At 38.6% G+C, this 23,166-nt stretch overlaps 1 protein-coding gene across 2 annotated transcripts in view; it reads left to right on the top strand.

The window, feature by feature from the left end:
* Window positions 1–23,166, top strand: part of LOC126299120 (uncharacterized) — a 64,785-nt gene that overhangs the window by 14,752 nt on the left and 26,867 nt on the right. The window contains exon 2 of one of the 2 annotated variants that reach the window (XM_049990820.1): window positions 148–646. The exons of the other annotated variant lie outside the window; for it this stretch is intronic. The gene's annotated coding sequence lies outside the window, so the exon portion shown is untranslated. Of the gene's footprint in view, window positions 1–147; window positions 647–23,166 lie in introns of those variants that run through there. 2 annotated transcript variants of the gene reach the window in all.

The following is a 23,166-nucleotide window of genomic DNA, read 5'->3' as shown; positions in this document are numbered from 1 at the left end:
ATTATTTCCGCCCAGCTGTCGCAAACTCACACTTGTATTTTAAAGAGAATGGAGATAACTTGTTTCTAAATACACACAAAGTGACAAGTTCTTTTAGTACCATTTATTTTTTTTTTACTGCTCTACATTTGCTACATGATTTTTCAGAAATCAATCCTTCTGGGTGCCACATGGACCTGCAGACCCATCACATCTATAAAATTTTAAAATTTTACCCTATTTATTAATTCAGTCATTGTGAATAAACTGTATGATTGTTGCTAATGATTATCTTTTAGACATTTTTGGGTACTGTGAAACACAAACTGCAAAATTTCTAATACGAAAACCAGAATACAGGAATGTGCTTCAAAATTTAGGCACAAGGTGGCAGTGAAATGAGGTTAATCAGTGGTGGAGGAACATAAGTGGATATCAAAGTGGCTTCGACTGTAGTGGCATGGCTAAAAGAGGCATCATCTGAATGATGCCACAGGAATCTGAGTGTTTTCACATGCAACTGCTATTATATCACTAAAGTGGCAGCAATTTTCTTGCATATGGAAACTAATGCTCAAGTAAGAAATTGTTTACCAGTGCTACTGTTTATAAGGTTATTGATTTGTTTCATGATTGCTGTTACATAAATAAAAAATATAAATGCAGATGATGTGTGAAGTTTACATTTTTATTCATTTGTCTGTCTGTGTCCAGTAGTGTAATACTCACTGATTACCTATTAACTTGTGGAACAATGTTAATAGTGTAATTGCCTCCTCAAACCTCCCAAGGATTGTTTTTAATTTTTGTTTCAGTATTTGGTAGTTCATAATTTTGGTACTACATGTTTCTAAATCAGTCATTTAATTTATTCTCTTATTACAGGAGTTTCACTGTACTCTTAATTTAGTCTAGAATTATTTGAGTTAGTATCCTCTTATTTGCTACTGAATATTTGTATGTGGTGGAGGATAAAAGGGAATTGATTGATGTCCAGAAAAAACGAAATGATGGGCTGACTGGTAGACAGATATTAGGCTGCTGTGGTGTTGAGGCACCCGAGGCTAAGACTGTGGCACATCCGGTGTGATCTGCGATGTATATTGCCAATGCACATTCTGACATTTATGATGTGTGCAGTTTTTCTTGTGGATGAATGACAAACATTCCCAAGATTCACAAATCTTGGTGCAGAAGACAAATGACCGTACTGGATGCATGGCTGTCCCCTTAAACCTTAGCAACAGATATGAGGTACTCCCCATTGCTGAAAGAATATCTGAGCCAGCATGGGGTGCCTCACTTTTTGGGACTGGAAGGTCCAGACAGTCGGATATTGTCAGTATGCTGGTCATTTCAAGCTTTGTTGTGATGTGGCTAATGGAGTCCTGTAGGAAAATAACTGCCTGGTCCAGAAGGAAAGCCAGTGTGCCCTATGTGTAGTTTTGTCAGAGATGCAAAGGAAGCTTTGCTAGCAACTTCTGAATGCTCTAGGTACAGGCAGCTGTCAGTTGTGACTTAAGTTTATAAATAATGCAGGTCCCTAAGTTATGAATCTATCCTTGATTTCATTAACTGGTCGGCTGAATTAATAGAAAAAAACTGTTAACAAGATACTAGCTGACTGCCATAGTTTCCATGGTAAATGAGCAGAATTAGTCTCATTTGTTAATAATAAAAATACCTACATAGCACTATGAGTAGAAAACTGCCTAAAATCTGAAGTGAGAATCAGGGCAATCGTAAACTCAGATTGGAATATATATCACAAGGATGGGCTGGACATAAATGGTGGGAACATCCTAATTGTCATACTAGCTGAGTATCTGGTGTTGCCCAGGTATGTATGTATTCCAATTTTTTATTAGCCCATCCCCTCCCACCTCTGTCCATCCCCCCCTTCCCCCTGCCTCTGTCCGTCCCCCCTGGCCTCCTCCAACCCCCTCTGTCCAACCCTTCCTCCTCCCCCTCCCCATCTCTTCCTCCTCCTCCTCCTCCTCCTCCTCCTCCTCCCCCTCCTCATCCTCATCCCTTCCTCCTGTAATTAGCCTGTCCATGCCTTGCTCCCCCCCGCTCCTCTCTCTCTCTCTCTCTCTCTCTCTCTCTCTCTCTCTCTCTCCAATCCAATCCTTTTCAATGATATAATTTTGCAGGTGCATCCAATTGCATATATGGCTGTTACCTGTGAAATGTTATGAATTTAGTCAATTAGTAAGAAGTTAATAAATTGAAACATAATGTGAAAGATTTAGGGCATCAACAGCAAAAATGTAGTAAGCGATGAACTTTTTTCTTTCATAATTTTGTGAGGGTTGTAACGAGAAAGTTTTGTAAAGGTTTGCAATTATATGTACAGTTTTTTGCAAGTAAATGGTTTCATTCTCTGAGAATGAATGAATGAATGAAGTATGGATATTCATGCATCTTGGGCTGCACTGATTTTTCGCCCCCAACTTTTTAATAGGAGGGAGGTTCTTTCCTCACAGCAATTCTTTCCAAACAGTTAGTGATATGTATGTAAGTTTGGTCAAAATTGGTAGAGTGGCTTAGGAGATGTGAAACATGCATATGTCCATCTATCCTTATATGTATGTACACAGGTAGATAGTCAATTGCAAATGCATATAATCTGAGTGAAGGTAAATGTGAAATTTGGCTCAAATATGGTAATCAAATGATGCTGTAGACAACCTGCCTCAGGAACTGTAGTGACAGCACTTAGAGGAGGGAACTGAGAACCGTAAAGCTGTTGTAGCACCAGTAATTACAGATATACAGTAATTTTAACAGTGGTTGGAAAATATTTTAATTTAGCAAGTTCCACAAGAAAACAAGTTACCTGAACAGTCAACATGAAATAGTGATATTTTAGGTGGAGTATCTGTGGATAAAATTAGTTTTATGCAAGATTGTTTAGACATTTACATCTCAGGCAGGGTTCTACAGCATGAGAAAGACTCGTGATTCAGTAGCCATGTTAGGAATTTGCTCCAAAGCAATGAAAGCTTCAGTGTAGAACTAAACAAATCCAAAGACCTGCTGACAGACATATAAGTGGAATCCAGTCAAAATACCCAAAAGAGAACAATTGAGAAGGGTTAAATGTAACCAAATTAAAATTCTGTCTGCCTTGCTGAATTAGAAATTGAAAGACTTTTGGATTTATGTGAAGTCTGTGAATGTGTCAGTGATATTTACAGTTGCTCAGTTGTTATACTGATATTATAATGTGGTATTGAACAAGTCTCAAAGACTGAACTATATTTGATCAATATCTCGGTGAGTAAATTCACACTATAATTTTTTTCTTCATCCAACAATGGAAACTCTAGCTTGGAATATCAACAATGTAGGAAAAGATAGATTGCTACTTAACTTCAAGATGACACTAAGTTGCAGACAATCACAATTAAGACACACACAAGCTTTCAGACACAGCCTTCATCAGAAACACTCACTCTGCCCCCCCCCCCCCCCCCCACACACACACACAAATGAAGACTTTTTTTTTAGTCCTACTCATGCAACTACACTTAAAAGCAAGGTGTTGTTTTTTTTTTTTTTTTTCTCGGTAAGAGTTTTTAAGTGGAAATTTGACTTGTCCATGGAATAAGTTGTCCAAGAGAAGTGATTTTAGGTTAGATTTAAAACTTGCTTTCCTACCTGTCAGATGTTTTACATTATTGGACAAATGATCAGACAGTTTTGTTACTTATTTTTTCCCTTTAACAACTGACAGCATTAATAATGAAGAAAAAAGTTCATTATTTCCTCTAGCATTATAGGTATGAAAGTTGCTGTTCTTCTCAAATTGAGGTATTATTTATTAGAAATTTCAGTAGCAAATATATGCATATATGTAAAAAATAAATCCACAAGTATTGTGAAGATTGGAGACAACTCCTCATGAGAGTAGCAAGTAAGAGACTTCCCCAGACAATCCAGAACTACAAGCCAAAAGGATTTTTGTGAATTCAGAACAAGCAATAGTCTAATCCTTGAGGAGGAGGAGGAGGTCATGTATTGTGACGGTGCAGTAAAAGTGCCTAGCTTCTTGAAGAGGCAACTACATGGAGAGCATGGGTGAACACCACATGTGATTTTTACTGCCCACCTTTCTGTAAACAATGTTTTCTTTGTAAGTGGGGAGTTACCACATAACACTGTTCCATAAGATGTCACTGAGTGGAAATATGCAAAATATGTCAAGTGATTGATACGTTTGTTTTCGAGATGGGCAATTGTACAAAGACCAAAAGTAGCTGAACTTGATTGTTTGAGAAGTGCAGTGATATGCTTCTTTCAGTTTTCATCAGCATGTACACCCAAAAATTTGGAGCATTCTACACTATTGACTGTCTCCTGTTTATGTGCTACATCAGTTGCTGGTATGACTATTTTTTGTACATAATTGAATACAGTGTGTGTTCTGAAAATTTAGGGTGAGACCATTTTCAGAGAACTACTTAATAATTCTTTGAAAAAGTCATTACACTCTCTTCTGTTGCTTTCCCTCTAATGGAATTTATAACACCTGTAATATCTGCAAAAAGCACCAAGTCTGCTTGTTGAATGTTAAGTGGAAGATCACACATGAAGAATACGAGGGGACCCCACAATTGAACCCTGTGGATTTCCCATTGATTTCTCCCCTCTCATTAGAATCCTCTACCCTTCCAACTTAGTCTGAATTGTTTAGCACATTTTCCAGTGTAAGTATGATTCAGACTAGTTTTTCCAAGAGTATAACATGATCTACACAAGCAAATGCCATGGAAAGATCAAAAAATAAACCAGATGACTATATTTAAGGCTTGTGAGATTTGGTGAGTAAATGTATAATAGCATTCTCAGTTGAACAACTCTTCTGAAATCCAGATTGTGATATGCTAAGTAAATTGTTTCTACATAAATGTGAGACTACTCAGGAGTACATTGCTTTTTCAAATATTTTGGGAAAAGGTATCAATAAGGAAACTGGCTGACAATTTTTGTCACATTTCTTATAAAGTGGTTTAACAACTGGATGCTTTAACTTGTCTGGAAAAATTTCCTGCACCAGTGATGCATTACATATATCACGAAGGACATTACTTATTAACTTGGAACAATTTTTCAGAATTCCGTTTGTAATCCCATCAACACCAGACTAGCATTTATTTTCTGAGAATTTTTACAATTCTGTTACTTACCTGAAGGATAATAGTGCTACTTCTATTTGCTTAAAGTTCTGTGGAATGACAGTTTCAAGGTATCCTTCTTGCTTGTTTGAGTGAACCATTTAATCCTATTTTTATTTCTGCATTGAGAAAGTAATAAGTACTCACAACTTACCAATTAAACCGCGATATTGTCATTTAATTGTTATGGTATCTTGTACATTGATTAGTTGTACTGTCTCATTTGACAATATCCTATGGAGTTTTAATCTTGTTATCTACATTATTAATTTGTCAGGATGTACATACTACTTGACAATTTACTTACTACACACAAGTTGGAAAATTGACTACTGAAATTAGATTCAAACGCCCAAATACTGATTCTAGTTAATTTTTCGTGTGTGTATCTTTTAAGAAACCTGTGTTTTTCTTGTTTGACCGGGAGCTCAATAATGCATCTAAATTTCTTGTAGTTGAAATTTTCTTAAAGGAGATCTTAAGGCTGTTGAAATTACCAGAGAAGTATTCTGCAGGTACAACTTGCATGCACAGGCTGCTACATTCTGATCTACATGAAAATATTTGTTTCAACATTACTTTCAACTTTTACATATGTTGCAACTTCTACTTTTTCAATGTTAGCTTTACATGAAAATGATACTAGTCTAAAATTCTTGGTATTCAACTTCACCATCCCTTTGGCTGCAATGGTGTTCAGAGGCACAGAATACACACTTTAGAATTTTCCACATCTTCTAGGTCTACAAGAAGCCCATCTATCTTGTTTTTAAAGTCCCTAATGTTTCGATAAAAGAAATTACTTTTATGGTAACTATTTCATATCTTACTGTCCTGTTCTAATTTATTTCAACTGTGTCTTTCTATAACATGCTTTAACCCAAAAAATATGCCCACTGACAACAGTAATTGCAGGGATTTTGACTTTAGTGCTTGTGCTGCCCTCTTACACTTCCTGCAAGATGCTCAGCTAGTGTGTCCTTCCCCTCCAATTAAAGTGCACGCCATGATTAGTATATCTCAGTTTCCCAATTGCAGCAACAGGCATGACAGAGAAATGATATTGGAGTCAAGACATCCACTCAGCTCTTCATTTACACAGCTAACAGCCATGTTAATCCAGAGCTGGTCATGGCACTGAGAAACCCCCATAAACCCCACACAATTGTGTGCTAGTTCTACTCCTCTTTCCTCCAGGTCACCTTTTTACCAGACTCTTTATTAAGTTGCTACCCATGCCGTTTTCTGCTCCCCATACTTTAAGTGCATGATTCTCTTCATCAAAATTTCTGCGCAGGGCCCCTATGTTCTGTCACCTGGCTAAACTTGACACAGGGTTTCATTATGCTTGTGCCCTGGTATTCTGTGCGTAGCTTTTCCAGTAGCTTTTCCACACCACTCCCGTGACTGCTACCTAGCAGCAGGATTCTTTTTTTACCTGGCTTTTCTATGGACTTTAAAACTAAGTCATTGCTCTCTGCTTTGTTCAAAAACTGGTTGAGGCTCTACTTGTATTCTAGATAACACATCATTTTTATTGCTAACTTGAATTCTTAAGGTGATTTCTCAGGTTTCCTCCTTTTGCTTATTACTTGCTACCATTTCCCATTTACCATCTACCATTGTATTTCTCTTTTCAACATATCAAATTCAAAGCACATCATTTCTAATCTGCATGAAGGGCACAAATCTTTCTTCCCCATTCAGGGTCGTCTTGTCTTGACTACATAATCCATGCGAGAGCCTCATCTGATACTACACTGGCTTCCCCACTACAATCGCCCCAGTGAAACGTGAACCTACAACCCTGACTTGTTTCTTCTATACTCGCCAACCTCTGCAAACATACACATTTGTTGCACATGATCTACTTTCCAGAAAACTAAAGAATATTAATACACACTTAAACTGTAATAAAGTAAAATTTTGATTGGCGACTCCATAGTGTGCTGTGTGTACAGCGACCATATGATAAATAAAATTAGAGGGAAGGTCAGCATTGGCCGTAATTTTGATGATTTATTAACAGCAAAACTGATATTCGATCACATAATGAACTTCAGTGCTGGAAATTAAACATTTCACATAGCGATCAGTGAATAAGAAACAAAAGACAACAAATACACCTGAGTATAAACCAACTGTTGGTAAGAACATACCTTTAGCGTACAAATTAAAGCTCGTAGGCACTGGTTTCTAGTTATTAGCAGTAACACAAGCTATGAAATGATCACAATAACTGAGGGTGCTGTTTACATTCACCTATACAACAGACCTCAGTGTGACAGGGGCTTGGAACACCCTCTATGTGACACGTCACGTGACGTCTTGACGTTACTTTATTTGCCAAGAGATTACCACAAAATACCAAATGTGCACTTGCAAATCATTAATTGAATGTTTCAAATTTAAAATTGTACATTAAAATGCATAGCAAAAAGGAACAGGGAAGGCACTTCTTGCCAACATACACTGGCATGTTGTTTTCAAACAACTTAAAGAAACATGCAAGAATAAAAATCAACAGGTAAATTATAAGGTCTTTGATAACAGAACTAGTAAAAAAGAAAAATATACAAATAGCATGACATCAAATGTAACAGAATGTGTTATAACACAGTAACCACTATCTGGTGTTGGAAGTCGGAGGTGCAAAGTTCTTAATATGTGTGAAATATTACATTGAAACCACAAAGTCAAATACATAAATAGTGGTGATTGTACAGTATATGCCACAATTTAACAGGTCAAAATGTCATGAAACACAATATTCTTTATAAAAAGAAAATTTTTTTAGTGTGCAGACTAACAGCTTATCATATTTGACATGATGATACACACCTCATTCATCCTGTTTGGACATGTTAACACATTATAACCTGTTTCTGAGGCTTAATTACAAAAAAAAAAAAAAAAAAAAAAAAAAAAAAAAAAAAAAAAATTCGTTATGAAAAGCAGAATGATATAAAAGCACATTGTGGATGCAGAGATCGTTTAGTGCAATCATCAGTAAGAACTACTGTTACAAATTGCAAAGAATTAGTGAAATGTTGGATACAGAGACAAGTGCATGAAATACACTAGTGTAGTAGAAACTTGCACTCCCACACCTATTGTTTATAGAACAAATTTCCTCATATGATACAAACAAAACTTGGGTATAAGGAAACAGTGTTCTCTTTAAACTATCAAAGATGTGTCCCAAAAAAATACATCGCACTCTCGTTATACACTTTTGCACAAGCACTGGGTCAGAACCCATCTTACATACATTTACAGTTGATACAACAGAAATGAAACTGTAAAGCAAACGGTTATGAATACTCATATGAAGGAGATATTTTATTACATGTCTTACAACAGCATTGGGACCCATTATAACATAAAAGCTGATTTCGAAAATAACCATATGTCCAAAGTAGGCCATAAAAATTACTCTAAAATGCAATGTGTGGATAAGTAGTAATATCCATAGTACATCCAGAAAAAAAAATCATAACTTAGGAAAGGTAACAGTAAAAATTATTCCAAAAAGATACATTGTACTGTTGACAAATTAGAACCAGATTATACACATTTTTTCCTCAATTACTTACTAAAGCAGTTAAAATGTAGTGACAAACCAGCAACATTAATCACATGAAATTGATGAAGATATAAATTTCTTGTCTGTTGGGTAAATTTTAACAACCAAACACTTAATGTGTTGTGTGCATGGATTTTGTTAAAGGCCTATTACGACTGTCAGTTATGTAACCTGATCACCAGTTGACAGATATTATTATAAAACTGGTGCTAAAAGTAGACTCCCAATTACCAATCTCCGTACAGAACCTAAAAAATATATATAATTTCTGTACATTAAAATATGTTGGCTAGTGGAAAGTGTGGGTAATGTGATTCTGCCATCTGATTCAGTAGTGAGAACTTATCTATTGGTGAGTTGTTTAGCCAACTTTTAGGTGGCAGGCGGATGTAAAAAGCATGAGAATGTAAACACAACACAGATGTTTGCTGAACCTAAGTTTTAGTAGCAGATGACACAAAATGAATGAAAATTAAAAAAAAAAAAATTATAACAATCCTAAGCAGGCACTGTCAAATTATGAAAAGCATTGTAATGTGTTCAAACAACACACAGCCAATAGAACTCGGTGCTCTGCTCTTAATGAGAATTTGTCGCACATGAAAATAGCTGTGGTTGCACTCAAAGGGAGTGTGGGACCATTACTATTTGCAATATTTATAAGTTATTTGGTGGATAACATTGAAAGCTCCACGATTTTGTTTGCAAATGATGTTCTATATAAGGAAGTCGGAAAACTGTAACTAAATTCTGGAAACCTGTTGACGATCAACACTTGGTGCAGAGGCTAGCAGTTGACAGTTTAAACAAATGTAGTACATTGCACATAAATAGATGGAAAAAGCTCTTTATTCTGCTGTACATGTGGTAATCAGTCTGTGGAAACAGTCACAATTTTAAAGTCTGTAAAGATTTATGGTCAGTCATTTAAAGTGGAACAGCCACTAAAAACTAGTTACAGGAAAAGTCAGATTCCAGGTTGTAATTCATTTGAAGAATCCTAAGGAAATATGATTAACTCACATACATCATAGCGTACAAAAATCCCCATTTTTACGTGATCTTGTGTGTTTCATGTTAAACTGGGTCCTGTATCATGTAAGATTAAAAGAAGTTACAAAAGATACAAAGAATTGTGCATATCATCAGGTTTGTTTAGTAAGTTAAAAAGCTTCAGGGAGGTGACCAACAGATACAGTGACAAATGTATTGTGCTTCACAAAAAGATTTTCTGTTGAAATTCTAAGAGAATGCGTTTCAAGAAGTGTCAAGCAACATATTTCTTCATGAATACATGACAGTGATAGTAAAATTGGATTTTCAAGCTCTTATGGAAGCTTGCCAAATGGAACTTGAAATGGGCAGAAATGGTCATTATACACGACTTAACCTAAGCCACACATGTAATAAGATGGACTCTGGATAATATGTGTAGCTATAGATAAAAATGAGTTATGGGAAGATCAGTATGAGACATATTTGTAATGTATCAGCAAGTGTTATTACAATGTACACACAGTTGCTGAATGAAAGATGCACTCTGGATCAGACGATAGTTTAATGAAAGAGACAGTGTCAATGTACAGCAAGATGTCGCAAATTGTGGTGGGCAGCCAACAGTTGAATGCACAGGAAAAGGTAGCAAATTATGTAATTACACCTTTTGAAGCCTAAATCTTCATTCACACTGGCTCTGCAAAGTGAGGTCATATCACACAAACTGTGTATTTCAATAAGAAACATAAATTGAATAAATTTGACAAATTAAACCGAAATGATAGAGATTGGCTGCTTAAATATAATTAACAGGCCAAAAGTCCATTGATGTATCATGCTTATTGAAACAAGTTTTAACAAAAATCTGGTGAATCAAGGCAATGATGTTGTAACATTGTTGCAGAAGCTATATGGAGATGGCAGATTCTTGCAGTATTTTGAGATGTGAGTGACAAGTGGTCCCTGTCAGTGCACCAAAAGTCTTGCAGAGACCCTTGCAGAATGACGATACCCTCTTTATCGTGTCACATTTCAGTGGTGTCGGTGGAGTCTATCAGCAGGACAGGTTTCACTAGACATGGCCTGCACCTCAACAGGTATGGAAAGGGGAGGTTGGCAAAGCTTATAGGTGACAGCATAGGTGGGGGTGGTGGGATCACTCATGGGAAAATTCTGGTAGTTGTGGGTGTTAGAGCTGTACCTTTTTTAGACTGAAGTCAGCTGATAGGTATTCCTTCTTAAGGGAAGTCTCTCTAACAAAGAAACCACTTTCAACAGAGCTTAGGTACCTGATTAATGAGGAATTAGTATATTTCATCAAAATATACAAGGTATTAGAGATAAAGTTAGTGAACTGCTTATAGATGTTGACTCTGAAATTATTGGTATATCTGAACACTTCTTAAATAAGGAGATAATTCAGAGGCTTCCTTTACCAGGATACAGGCTGGCTGGCAGCTTTTCTAGGAGTTCTTTGTGGTATGGGGGAGTAGCCATGTATGTGAAAAACAGTATCCCATTTGAGTCAATTGATGTTTCAAAGTACTGCACTGAAAAGGTGTTTGAATGTTGTGCAGGTGGGGTTAAATTTAGTGTAGCTAAACTTCTTACTGTTGTTATTTATAGATCCCCAGACTCCGATTTCACAACATTTTTGCTAAAGCTAGAGGAAGTTCTTGGTTCACTTTATAGGAAATACAAAAAGTTAGTTATATGTGGTGACTTCAATACCAATTGAATAAGTGTTTGTGCAAGGAAAAGGATGCTGGTAGACCTCCTTAATTCCTATAATCTTGTGCAAACCGTATTCTTTCCAACAAGAGTGCAAGGGAACAATAGAACAACAAGAGACAATATTTTTGTTCATTTCTCATTACTAGAAGGGCATTCTGTTGGCAAAAAGGTGAATGGCCTTTCAGATCATGATGCCCAAATTTTAACTCTAAAAGGTTTTTGTGCTGCAACACATGTTAAATATAGTTATCAACTTTTTAGGGAAGCTGATCCAGTTGCTGTAGAGACCTTCGTAAACCTTATCAAGGAACAAGAGTGGCAAGATGTTTATAGTGCTGATACAGTAGACAATAAATATAATGATTTTCTCAAGACTTTTCTCGTGCTCTTTGAAAGTTGCTTTCGGTTAGAAAGTTCAAAACAGGGTACTAGCACAAACAGGCAGCCTGGGTGGCTGACTAAAGGGATAAGAATATCTTGTAAAACAAAGTGGCAATTATATCAAAACGTTAGAAACAGTCACAATCTAAATTAAGCAGCCCATTGCAAACAGTATTGTAAGGTGCTTAAAAAAGTTATTAGGAAGGCAAAAAGTATGTGGTATGCAGATAGAATAGCCAAGTCTCAGGATGAAATTAAAACCATATGGTCAGTCATAAAGGAAGTGGCGGGTCTGCAGAGACAGGTCGAGAATATAGAATCAGTGTGTAGTGGGAATGTCCGTGTTGCTGATAAGTTGCATATATGTACAGTATTTAATAGTCACTTTCTGAATATAGCAGGTGAACTAAATAGAAACCTAGTCCCAACAGGGAATCATATAGCGCTCGCAGAAAAAATTGTTCAGAGACTGTTACCTGAAATGCTCCTCTATGATACTGACAAGAGGGAGATTGAGTTAATAATTAAATCACTAAAGATTAAGAACTCTCATGGATATGACGGTACCTGGCAGAATAATGACGTATTGTTCTATGTATGTGAGCCCAGTACTTCCTTTAGGAGTCGTCGGTTTCCTGACCGCATAAAGTACTCGGTAGCGAAGCCACTTTATAAAAAGGGAGACAGGGATAATGTTGACAATTATAGACCTATTTCTATGCCATCGGTGTTTGCTAAAGTTATCGAGAAGGTTGTATATACAAGGTTACTGGAGCATTTAAATTCACATAATTTGCTGTCATATGTACAGTTTGGTTTTAGAAATGGCTTAACAACTGAAAATGATATATTCTCTTTTGTCTGTGAGGTTTTGGACAGATTAAATAAAAGGTTGTGAACATTAGGTGTTTTCTTTGATTTAACAAAGGCTTTTGACTGTGTTGACCACACAATATTACTGCAGAAGTTGGACCATTATGGAGTAAGGGGAGTAGCTTACAATTGGTTCGCCTCTTACTTTAAGAACAGAAAGCAGAAGGTAATTCTCCGCAATATTGAGAGTGGTAGTGATGTTAAGTCCCAATGGGGCACTGTTAAGTGGGGCGTCCCCCAAGGGTCGGTGCTAGGGCCACTGCTGTTTCTTATTTATATAAATAATATGCCTTCTAGTATTACAGGTGATTCAAAAATATTTCTGTTTGCTGATGACACCAGCTTGGTAGTGAAGGATCTCGTGTGTAATATTGAAACAGTATCAAATAATGTAGTTCATGAAACAAGTTCTGGCTTGTGGAAATTAATTTGATGCTAAATTACAGTTTTTACAGTTTCTAACTCGCAATTCAACAAGAACCGATAGTTTGATCAGACAGAATGGGCATCTTATAAGCGAAACGGATCAGTTCAAGTTCCTAGGCGTTTGGATAGATAGTAAGCTGTTGTGGAAAGCCCATATTCAGGATCTTTTTCAGAAAGTAAATGCTGCTTTATTTACCATTAGAAAAGTATCTGAAATAAGTGACAGTTCAACACGGAAAGTAGTCTACTTCACATATTTTCATACGCTTATGTCATATGGTATTATTTTTTGGGGTAACTCTTCTGATTCAAAAAGGGTATTTTGGCTCAAAAACGGGCTGTTCGAGCTATGTGTGGTGTAAGTTTGAGAACCTCTTGTCGACCCCTATTCAATAGTCTGGGAATTCTAACCTTTCCCTCACAGTATATATTTTCTTTAATGTCGTTTGTTGTTAGCAATATTGGCTTATTCCCAGCAGTTAGCAGCTTTCACTCAGTTAATACTAGGCAGAAATCAAATCTGCATGTGGAACGCACTTCCTTGACTCTTGTGCAGAAATGAGTGCAGTATTCTGCTGCATACATTTTCAATAAGCTACCACAAGAACTCAAAAATCTTAGCAGTAGCCCAAACACTTTTAAGTCTAGACTGAAGAGTTTCCTCATGGCTCACTCCTTCTATTCTGTCGAGGAGCTCCTGGAAGAGCTGAAAAATTAAGCAAATTCCAGTGTTACATTGTTGATTTTCTTTATTTAATCTTACGAACTGTCGCCTGAATGTGTTTCTTATATTTCATTTTATCTGTTTCCACTATCGTGTTGTAATTTCATGTATTGACTCATTCCATGGCTATGGAGACTTCTCCTTAATGTGGTCCCATGGAACAATAAATAAATAAATAGAAACAAGTCTTTTGCATTTTCTTCATGCACACTCAACACTCCTCACAAGCATTTACCACTTGCAAATGAACCATCCCTTTACCGGTCAGTACAACTTATGAACCACACTCCCTGTTATCATTTTCACCCATCCAGATTGATATTTATCTGCACGTGTGCCAATGAAGGCCTAGTTTAATGGGTAGAGTCAGCAACATGATCAGCTTGCTGACAATACAATACTGTTATCTGCAAGGAGCTATCATTGTTTGATTATAGAGAAAAGTAAAATATTTTGAACAGTATTTCAGTAGTCGTTCTGAATTGCAAATGCGGGTCTGTGCAAGATGATGTCTAAAAGAAAGGGAAAGAAGGAACCCAGTAGCATGTGATTACAAGATTGATTTAAAATGTCCCGAGTGAGTCACATTGTATGAAATATTGAGGGATATACAGAATGTGACAAAATATGTGAAATCAGTAGTAGGGAATACAAATGTAAGACATACATTTGCTGGAAAGCTTCTGGGAAAGAGCAGTGCATCTGTAAAGGGAAACCACAGGCACAGCCCTAGTGTGATGATTTCTAGAGTACTGCTCCAGTGTTTATGTAGTCCTTATTGAGTAAGCTTGACAACAGATATCAAATGAACTCAGGAAATGTTGACTAAAATCATAACAAGTTAGTACAACTGATACAGAAATCTAATGGAGGTGCTTAGTGAACTTAAATGGAAACTTCTGAAGAAAGGTGTCATTGTTCTCAAGAAGCTCTTTTGGATAAATTTAGGGAATGAGTACTCAACAGTTCTGCTGCTGTTACTATGTATCACATTTGAGACAAAGTGAATAACGTGAGAGAGATAATGGCATGTACCAAGCTGTATAGGCAGTGATTTTCATAACATTGTACGCAGGTGAAATAGGACAAAAAGTACCTAATATTGCATAATGGACCCTCAGTCATGCACTGTATTGTGGCTTGCAACATATATATTGAGACATAAACTAGTGATGTATTCTCACATAGGTAATGCTGCAAAGTAGTAGTGATTTTGAATGTGGTCGTCAGTTTCAACACAGAACTGCTTTGAAGATTTCAAGAAGCACAAGTAATCAAGGATATAGTTTTGGAATCTTGAAATTAGTGAATGGGAAGGCCTGATAAATTGTCTTACCACTCTTCATAACTCTGTTTTCCTTTCTTTTTTTAGCTCAAGGAATACAATTTCCATTTTTGTCTTTTAGTGCTACTGTGTCATGTTGTTGTCGTTTTTGTGGTCTTCAGTCCTGAGACTGGTTTGATGCAGCTCTCCATGCTACCCTATCCTGTGCAAGCTTCATCATCTCCCAGTACTTACTGCAACCTACATCCTTCTGAATCTGCTTAGTGCATTCATCTCTTGGTCTCCCTCTACAATTTTTACCCTCCACGCTGCTCTCCAATGCTAAATTTGTGATCCATTGATGCCTCAGAACATTTCCTACTAACCGGTCCCTTCTTTTTGTCAAGTTGTGCCACAAACTCCTCTTCTCCCCAATTCCATTCAATACTTCATCATTAGTTATGTGATCTACCCATCTAATCTTCAGCATTCTTCTGTAGCACCACATTTTGAAAGTTTCTATTCTCTTCTTATCCAAACTATTTATCGTCCATGCTTCACTTCCATACATGGCTACACTCCATAAAATTACTTCCAGAAATGACTTCTTGGCACTTAAGTCTATACTCGACATTAACAAACTTCTCTTCTTCAAAAACACTTTCCTTGCCATTGCCAGTCTACATTTTATATCCTCTCTACTTCGACCATCATCAGTTATTTTGCTCCCCAAATAGAAAAACTCCTTTGCTACTTTAATGTCTCATTTCCTAATCTAATTCCCTTAGCATTGCCCGACTTAATTCGACTACATTCCATTATCCTCGTTTTGCTTTTGTTGATGTTCATCTTATATCCTCCTTTCAAGACACTGACCATTCCGTTCAACTGTTCTTCCAAGTCCTTTGCTGTCTCTGACAGAATTACAATGTCATCGGTGAACCTAAAAGTTTTTATTTCTTCTCCATGGATTTTAATACTTACTCCGAATTTTTCTTTTGTTTCCTTCACTGCTTGCTCAATATACAGATTGAATACCATCGGGGAGAGGCTACAACCCTGTCTCACTCCCTTCCCAACCTCTGCTTCCCTTTCATACCCCTCAACTATTATAACTGCCATCTGGTTTCTGTACAAATTGCAAATAGCCTTTTGCTCCCTGTATTTTACCCCTGCCACCTTTAGAATTTGAAAGAGAGTATTCCAGTCAACATTGTCAAAAGCTTTCTCTAAGTCTACAAATGCTAGAAACGTATGTTTGCCTTTCCTTAATCTTTCTTCTAAGATAAGTCGTAAGGTCAGTATTGCCTCACGTGTTCCAGTATTTCTATAGAATCCAAACTGATCTTCCCCGAGGTCGGCTTCTACCAGTTATTCCATTCGTCTGTAAAGAATTTGAGTTAGTATTTTGCAGCTGTGACTTATTAAACTGATAGTTCGGTAATTTTCACATCCGTCAACACCTGTTTTCTTTGGGATTGGAATTATTATATTTTTCTTGAAGTCTGAGGGAATTTCACCTGTGTCATACATCTTGCTCACCAGATGGTAGAGTTTTGCAGGATTGGCTCTCCCAAGGCTGTCAGTTGTTCCAATGGAATGTTGTCTACTCCCGGGGCCTTGTTTCGACTCAGGTCTTTCAGTGCTCTGTCAAACTCTTCACCCAGTATCGTATCTCCCACTGAATCTTCATCTACATGCTCTTCCATTTCCATAATATTGTCCTCAAGAACATCGCCCTTGAATAGACCCTCTATATACTCCTTCCACCTTTCTGCTTTCCCTTCTTTGCTTAGAACTGGGTTTCCATCTGAGCTCTTGATATTCATACAAGTGGTTCTCTTTTCTCCAAAGGTCTCTTTAATTTGCCTGTAGGCAGTATCTATCTTACCCCAAGTGAGATAAGTTTCTACATCCTTACATTTGTCCTCTGACCGTCCCTGCTTAGCCATTTTGCACATCCTGTCAATCTCATTTTTGAGACGTTTGTATTCCTTTTTGCCTGCTTCATTTACTGCATTTTTATATTTTCTCCTTTCATCAATTAAATTCAATATTTCTTCTGTTACCCAAGGATTTCTACTAGCCCTTGTCTTTTTATCTATTTGATCCTCTGCTGCCTTCACTACTTATCCCTCAGAGCTACCCATTCTTCTTCTACTGTACTTCTTTCCCCCATTCCTGTCAATTGTTCCCTTATGCTCTCCCCGAAACTCTGTACAACATCTGGTTTAGTCAGTCCTGTGTCATAGGCACTTTCATTGTTGGTCAGGAGAGTTTTGGCATATCATTGAAACTTCATTCTTGCTGGAAAGGCCTCATCAAAGACACACATGTGTGTTGCATGTAGATAAGGGAGAATTCAAGTTTTTACAATCCCTAGATGTCTCAGGCAGCTGAAGCTACCAATAGGCATGACAAATCCATTATACTCTGGACATGTTGTAGCTGCCATTAATGCAGCATTTTTATGAAATGTCTCTCGAACAGGAGTCTTAGTTTAACCACCCGACTTGTGAGGGTGGTGCAAATCCCTCTAAAAGAATCTTTAACTTAAAAATGGACTGCACACGGTTATAATTTCTGTGGAGGCAAAACTCACACTTCTGGGCTAATTCTGGAGCACTGATGCATCACACTCGTAATAGGCATGCTCAGATATTTTTGACCCTTTCTGGATATTATATGCTCTACCTGTGTGAGCATTCGTTTATGCTTATCAAACTCTATAAAATCCCAGTGAGATTTGGGCAATTGAGACTACTAATAATCAACAATGAGATGTCAGGTGGGCAGATCTTGTGAGAAAATAAATCATTTACAATGAAATGAACACCCCTAGCTGTATACAGGCGTTGATATAAGTCAATGGGGACAGTTGATAATGTGTGCCCCGACCGGGACTTGAATCCAGCATCTCCTGCTTACATGGCAGACACTGTATCCATCTGAGCCATCGAGGACACAGAGGATAGAGCAACTCCACGGACTTATCTCTGGCATGCCTCCTGTGAGACCCACATTCGCAACTTATTGTCCCGCAATATATTCATAGTGCCCCTGCCTATTACACTCTTTACCCACGGCAGATTCAGGCACTGCTTGTGCATCTGCACAGAAGATGATGGTCAAATGGCCAGTGAGCCTTATATATAATTTATGTTAAATAAACAAACAGGGCAAACGTTTGCCATAATTAATGTATTTTAGTGACGATTGAGGAAAGATCCTTCAAGAAAGCATCGCTTTTCTATATTTATAAGGAGACTGATGACCACAGATGTTACGTCCCATAGTTCTCAGGGCCATTTCTATATTTATAAAGATCTGGATGTAGTTGTTGGGTTTTAAAAACAAGTCAAATAATTTTGAGATATTAGAGAACAAGTGTCTTAGCTTTGAGCATTCAAAAAATTAGACAACACTGTAATGTGACTTTAATTAATTTGTAACAACCATAGTTTTGGCTATTGAGTAGTTTCTGTCATTTGATGGGTATTAACCCCTAAGAACAGCAGGTATAATAGTCATATGTAGTCATCACAGGAATTTCATTATAAAAAAGTAGATAGTCACTATAAAATACTGCATAGCATTTGTTTTAACTTAAAATTTTATTTGGCTGAAATTAGACTCTGTATACAAATCCCTATGAGGTACTGTAAATATTAAGTGTGGTAATACAAACTGTGCTTGTAACAATCAAGCTGTGTGTGGCAAATATGGATCAGGACATAAAGCAGAAGAATCATGTATATTTCCCTCAAACTGTAAATAACTCAGGTTATTGTGTGTGGAACATAAATTTTCATATTTACGAGACAAACATTGAGGACCTGTCAGGGAGCTCACCTCTCTTTGGTGAGAAAGTGATTCGCTACCACGGGCCCAGCCTTTGCAACACTACTCCCTCTTTCTGTGCTCTAAACATACACATACTCTCTCTTACCTCTTCTGACTTTGTCAGATTGTACTTTTGGTGCAAAACCTGCCTGGACTTAGTTCACGATTTTGGTCTTGATTTATAATTTCAGGCCTGATGCTATCTCCACCTTCCATTAACAATTATATGGCACCCTTTATTGGATTTGACGTACCTTCTTTCCCAAGTTATTCAGGAGTGTGTGTCATCAATACACTGTGGTGCATGCTCTGCCTCTGTGCCCTTCCGTCCTGACACCCTTTCCTGATGTCGTAGTATGCCCAAAACCCAGCACAGTATCCATCCTGTAGTGGAGGAGGGGGTCATCAAGTACCTGCACAATGGTAGCCCCTTGACAACGCAGGGATCACACTGTTGGCACTTGGCTACACTTTCCCCATGTAGGCCATGGAGTACGTGCCCATCATGACTGGGGCATGGGGACTCCTGGAAATGGATTACTGGCCGGATAGACATTGCTGTGACTGGGTGGCACCCATGAGGAGCGCCCCCCTTCAGATTGTGTGGCACCGTGGTGGATAGTTTGCACGTGAATTGAGTTAAACTTTCTCAAACAGGTGGTCGCACGGCCACAGCAGTCTCTTCAAATGGAAAGGCCTTTGTTTGATGAAACAAATTATGATCCCAATGTGTTCCCTTCCCTGGCCATGCTGTGGGAGGAACACAGGGCTAAACAACAAGGAGCAAAATCCAGCTCCCAATACCTGGTCTGTACCAGGACCAACACACATTTTTGGCCACAAAGTCTTCATTTTTATTTATTTTTGGAACACATTGAAGATAAAAGTGGGGAAGTTTCAGCCATCTCTAAGATGAAGAGCAGTTCCCTCCTCATTAACACGTCATCTCCTGCCCATTCATAGGAGCTACACTCTTGTGAAAAGCTGGGTGATGTTCCCGTTACTTACTTCCCACAAGTGTCTTGATATGGTCCAGGCCATCAGCTTTCACCATGATCTTCTTTTTCAATGTGACGATGAGCCTGCGGACAAACTTAGAGCGACAGGGTATGCACTTCATCTGTCGTGTCAATAGGGGACCAAGGAAAAACGTAGTTGCTATTGGGGCTTTCAGCTTGGCTTTCGAGGATGATACATTGCCTGAGGAGGTCAAGGTGATGTTCTACAGTGTGACATGAAATCCTGTGTTCCTCCACCTATGAAATGCTTCATGTGTATAAAGTTCGGACATATGCCTTCCCATTGCACCGTTACCCTTGTTTGCTGGTATTGTGGAAGTACGTTCCATGTGAACATTACTTGTGCCTCTCCCCCATCTGTGTATCCTGTCTCATCCCCCTCTTTCTTCTCTAGCTAGGAAGGGGTCCCTCAGGACTCTTCCTTTGACGGTTTCTGCTGGTCCACAGCCAGACAGCAGCTTGTGGCTGAAGGAACCACAGGTTGCTGGCTGTCAGACTTCTTGTTCTTTCTCTGTTCCTGAAACCAATTCAGGGACACCTTCACAATCCTTTCCTCCTGAGGAGTAGCAGGACAAGGGCAAAAAGAAATCCTCTAAGACGAAGGAAACTCTGGTAGACGCGATGCCACTAGACTCTGCATGGCCTCCAGTGCCCAATATAGAGATCCCAGTGGCACCTGAGACACCAGATCTCCCCAGGCAATGTGCCACAGAACCTATCAGTGGATCCCCTGATGCCTCAACCAGTGGTAGCACATGACCTTAGGTCATAGCCTACAACCTCTCCCCTCTCCCTTGTCTTCTTTAATCGGATCTGGAACGAGGGCGAGTTTCCATTCCATTGGCAAGAAAGTGTGATACTTCAGATACTGAAACCAGGTTAGAAGCCCCTAGACATGGACAGTTATCACCCGATCAGCATTACGGACATTCTCTGTAAGTTGCTCAAATGTTTTTGCAAAGGCTGCTCCGTTGATGATAGTTTGGTTCACCTGGAGTCCACTATCCGGAAAACCTCTGCACCTCTTCGCTAATTTTTTTTTAGAAGCTTTATGCTGTGGCATCACCACACCCTTACTACATTACATTAGAGGAGTCTCCAGGGTCCACTCCCAATTTTTGTCAAGAAATTCCTGTCGAATCGTACATTCCAGATCCAAGAGGGTGCTTCACTCAGTACTCCCCATAACCAAGAGAACGGGTTCCCAAAGGGCCCTGTACTGAGCACCCCCCCTCTTTTTAATAATAAGTTTATTGCAGCCAAGTAGCCATACAAATTCAATGTACAGTGATAATAATAAGATAAATTAGAAATTTCGCATATTGTGATTTGCATACTCACTTATTGTTCGTGTCCTTTTGGTACAGAGCTCTATATGGTAATGTTTGCAAATTTCGTGACACAGTTTACACTCACACATTTTGTTTGTTTCATGATATGATTTGTTGCAAATAAGGTGGTGGAAATCATGGACTGCCAATCTGGTGATCATGTGTCTCATTTCGAAGTTTTCCTTTGTCCATGTTCGGTCAATCATGGCACTTGTGCTGTAAAATTCTGGAGGTATGTCTTCTCTTTTTTCCTTCAATGTTTTAAGTAGACTTTCCATGGTGCTGCTATTGGGTAGCATCAGGAAATTTACGAAGGTCTTCAATAAGGAGGTGTTCCTTCGCCAGCAAGTATACAAGTCTCGATCGTGTTGTTTTGGAAACTCCTATTGCTTTCTTTATATAAGTTGTCTTCACTCTTGGTAGTGTTGTTAGGTTGTTCACTGTAAGATGTGGTCCAATAATTTCTATGCCGTATGTCAGTATTGGGAAGATTTTGGCTCTGAATAATGCCATTGCTGTCTCTAGGCTAAGGGATCTGATGTATTGTTTTCCATGTATTGCCGTTATTTCTTGCATTGCACTCTCTCTTTGACCATTAAACTAGCCCTTAGCCATGTTCGTTCTTGCACTGCAAGAGTATCCTAATATATAGTGACTCCCTTAGCAGCATTCAGGCTATAGACGAGTGCTCCTCTTCTTACTCACTGGTTACTGCTATCCAGGATCTTGTCTCTGGCCTCCATCAAGCTGGACAACCAGTCATTTTCGTTTGGGCCCATAGTCATGTTGGCATTTCGGTAAATGAATGAGCTGACTAGTTGGCCAAGCTGGTCGTCAGGAAACCGATTCTGGAAATGGAGGTCCTAGAACCAGACATTCGGTCATTTGTACACCATCGACTGCAGAAGTCTGAAACTCAAAATGTTCTGCCCTGATCTCCCCAAACAAACTGAGGACAATGAGACCACGACCTCGTAGCAGCCTTCCCTGCATGTTTCTCACAGGGAATCCACTGTCTGCTGTCAACTCTGTATTGGCCACACGTGGCTGACCCATGACCACATTCTACCATGTGAGGAACCCCCTCGCTGCCGATGGAGGGCATGCCTGACATTGGCTCACATACTCACAGACTGCCCGAATTCAGATGCTTTGAAGTGCCATCTTAATGTTCCTGACATGCTACCTCTGGTGCTAGCAGATGATGCCAAAGAGGCTGATCTGGTGTTACATTTTGCCTGCGAAGGTGGTTTATATTCTACCTTGTAAGGTAGGGCTTTTTGGCTGCATTGACTGCCTGAAGAGTTGCTGGATCACTCTTCTCCCCCCGACAGCCCCCTCACCGCTGGATGTCCCTTGCTCGTTGGCCAAGCCCGGTCTCTGCCCTTTTCACCTCTTTATTCCTCTTTAGTCTTTCTCGTTTCTTGGTTTTAATGCCTTGTCTTGACTGAACTTTTAAAGACAACTCCTGGTTTGCTCTTTAATGGACCGATAACCTTGCTGTTTAGTTCCTTTCACTCTAACAATGAACCAACAAACACTGAGGAACTGAAGGTGAGAAGAAACCCCTATGATTAGTGACTGAAACCAAGTAGTGCGGCCTCCAAAATTTTCCACCCCCTTATGCAACAGTTCTTTAATTACCTGTCACCAAAAGCAACAAATGTCCCGGATGACAAAAAGTGAATGTATTTATAGCTGCACCTGTAAATGGAAAATTGCTTCTGAGCCCCGCAGCTTCTCCAGAGCCAACTGTTATATACACAGATCAACACACATTTGCAAACAAAAAATTTTTGTTAGGTGGAGCAAGGCCATGGCTTAATTTTA

Source organism: Schistocerca gregaria, chromosome X, assembly GCF_023897955.1.
Source record: "Schistocerca gregaria isolate iqSchGreg1 chromosome X, iqSchGreg1.2, whole genome shotgun sequence".
Taxonomy (NCBI): domain Eukaryota; kingdom Metazoa; phylum Arthropoda; class Insecta; order Orthoptera; family Acrididae; genus Schistocerca; species Schistocerca gregaria.
The sequence above is the reverse complement of the archived record's forward strand: the minus strand, read 5'-3'. Positions and strand labels throughout refer to the sequence as shown.